This window comes from Bison bison, unplaced genomic scaffold, assembly GCF_000754665.1.
Source record: "Bison bison bison isolate TAMUID 2011002044 unplaced genomic scaffold, Bison_UMD1.0 scf7180017864324, whole genome shotgun sequence".
In the NCBI taxonomy this organism is placed as follows: Eukaryota; Metazoa; Chordata; class Mammalia; order Artiodactyla; family Bovidae; genus Bison; species Bison bison.
The window spans coordinates 1,889,514-1,892,500 of record NW_011494896.1 but is presented as its reverse complement, the minus strand read 5'-3'; the positions used below and the strand labels follow the sequence as shown (position 1 = coordinate 1,892,500).

Genomic DNA, 2,987 nt, shown 5'->3' with positions numbered 1-2,987 from the left:
AGACCCCGCCTGCCAAAGCAGGAGACACAGAGACGTGGATTTGATCCCTGGGTCAGGAAGATCCCCTGCAGAAGGAAATTCCAACCCATTCTGGCATTCTTGCCTGGAGCATCCCATGGACAGAGGAGCCTGGCGGGTTACAGCCCCTGGGGTCGCAAAGAGTCGGACACGACTGGGCCAACTAAGCACGTGTGCACAGAGCAGACTCCGGGACCCCCTGGCTGGCCTAGCCTGTTGCCTTGGGACGCCTGAGTCCCTCGCTTCCTGAGCTCTAGCCCCTTCCACACGCTTAGGAGCACCCTGGGCGTCCATCATGACTGTCTTGCGTCTCTGTATTCAGGGCTCCTTGATTCGCCGTCCCAGCCCTGGCCCTGGTGAAGACTAGCTGCTTCTCCAGCAAGTGACCCCACAACGGGCAGTACCAGCTCCCTGCATAAATGCTCCGAGCCTTCACCCTGGGACACCCTCCCTGATCCAGGGCTGCTCTCTGAGGGGCAGCCCTCCTCTGCAAGCCTCTTCCTCCTGCTGGGGGCCTGGTGCTCATCCAGCCTTGCAGAACAGCCTCTTTGATGTGGCTCTGAATCCACCCCCACCCCGCCTTGTGTCAAGTTTAAATCTGGGGAAAAGCCACATAAGAAGTCTTGTGTCCCAGAACAGACCGAGAAAGGAGCTAGTCTTGCCTCAGAGTCTGGCAGATGGGAGGGACGTGGGCCGTGTTCTCATGCTTGGCCTTCTCCTTTCTGTTCACTCAGCCCAGCCTTCACAGAGCCCTGCGACTCGCCAGGCTCTGTGCTAGGTGCGGAAGGGCATGGCGGAGAAGCCAGTCTTTTCCTTCCTGGAGGCTGGCGTCAGTGGAAAATGAATGATTACAGTGACAGCAAGGAGAGGGGAGAGACAGGCATAGAGGAGGGCAGGGCCCAGCCCTCCAGGGCCCTCCTGGTGGTCCAGTGGTTGAGACCCCACGCTTCCAGTGCAGGGGGTTTTGTTGTTTAGTCGCTAAGTCATGTCTGACTCATTGTGACCCCACCAGGCTCCTCTGTCCATGGGATTCTCTAGGCAAGAAGACTGCAGTGGGTTGCCATTTCCTCCTCCAGGGGATCTTCCCAACCCAGGAATTGAATCTGAGTCTCCTGCATTGGCAGGTGGATTCTTTACCACTGAGCCACCAGGGAAGCCCTCCAATGTGGAAGACGCAAGGGGATGCAAGTTCAATCCCTGGTCAGGGAACTAAAATCCTATATGCCTCATGGTGAGGCAAAAAAAAAACAAAACACAACAACAGAAGATGAGGCAAGGCTGGTGACATGAGAGAGGGAGATGGAGCAGCTGAGGTAGACGCAGGCAGCAGAGAGAGAAGGGTAAGACCCTGTTCAGAGAGAGAAGAGCCAGGCGCAGACTCACTCTTTATAAAAATAAAAAAAGGCATCCAGAAGAAAAGACAGAAGCTAAGACCTGAAGGGCCAAGTATGAATTCCTTGAAGAGAGGAGAAGGAATAGCACATGAGAATTCTTGGAGGGAAGAGAGAGCATGACTGTGAAAAGGATGGATAGGCTGATGGCAGGGGGAGGGAAGGAGGGCCTGGGATGAACCGCATGAAGGGGTTTGGACTTTCCTGGGAGCATCAATGAGCCATATAAAAGTCTGAAGTTTAGGAGACAAGAGGGCCTGTTCCCAGCTTTGAAGGATCCTCTGTGGAGCTATCGAGGATGGACTGATCAGAGGGAAGCAGGATTCCCAGGGATAGATCTGCAGCTAGAAAGCTTCTGCAGTGACGAGTTGGATCGCGGTAGGTGTGGTTGCTTCTAAGACGCTGGGCATTGCCAATGCTCTGCTGTGGCTTCAAGGCACATTGCCTGGGGCCCTCCTGGCGCATTGCTCACAAGCCAGGTGACCCCTCTCGGTGCCTGTTTCCTTGTCTATAACACAGGGATGATCGCTGTATTTTACCAGGCTGTCAAGATGACATGAGATAGCGCATGTAAATCTCCTAAAATACATATTACTTTTTATATAGAGAAATCAGATGCAACTGAAGTTATCTTAATTTAAAAGCACCCTTTTCAGAAATGTAACCTGCCAGGACTTTGAAGACCAGACTGTCAGCTCCAGGGAGGCAGAGGCCTTGTGCTCATAGCAAATGACTGACAAGTAGATTCAGGAGGGGTTCCTGCTTAATTCATGGACACTATTTTGGAAACGATGGAGTGGAACTGTCCCACAGCATGAGGTGGGGGTTGGGAAGATGTCTCTGGGGGTTGCACAGGAAGGCTCTGGCAACAGTGTTTCTGCACATCAGGGAACCTGCTTGCAGGCCAACTCCAAGCAGGAAGTGACTCTTCTTATCCAGTGGGAGTTTCGGACAGTTCTGCCCATGCCACCAAAACATCACCACCACCAATCAGAGCAACCAGAAGAAATACAAACACAAAATACTTAGACAAGAGGGACAGAGAACCACAGCACAAAACCAGAGCTAGTGTGCACGAGGCTTGCGCGAGGCTGACGGGCCTCCAGGAGACATAGGAAGAAGGAACTTGATGTGTGACGCAGGTAGTTTCTTGTGGGGCTCATAGGAGCAGGACTGGGTATGGCTGTGTGGAAGCCGTTCTGTGTCATGCTGGTTTGGGGCTCTCCCCAGTGCTGTGGTGAGAGGGGAACGCAGACACAGGCCAGAGATCACAGTTGAGCCTTTGGAGCTCACTGGGGATAAATGTATTTGATATTCGTTTATAGTTTTGAGAGTCCTTTGGACTGTAAGGAGATCAAACCAGTCAATCCTAAAGGAAATCAACCCTGAATATTCACTGTAAGGGCTGGTGCTGAAGCTAAAGCTCTAATACTTTGGCCACCTGATGTGTAGAGCTAACTCGTTGGAAAAGCCCCTGATGCTGGGAAAGGTTGAAGGCAGGAGGAGAAAGGGGCAGCAGAGGATGAGATGGTTGGGTGGCATCACCAACTCAATGGACATGAGTTTGAGCAAACTCTG

The 2,987-nt window shown here is 52.6% G+C and overlaps 1 protein-coding gene across 2 annotated transcripts in view; it reads right to left on the bottom strand.

Moving 5' to 3' along the window:
* Window positions 1–2,987, bottom strand: part of ME3 (malic enzyme 3, NADP(+)-dependent, mitochondrial) — a 227,795-nt gene that overhangs the window by 2,374 nt on the left and 222,434 nt on the right. The window lies entirely within an intron of this gene.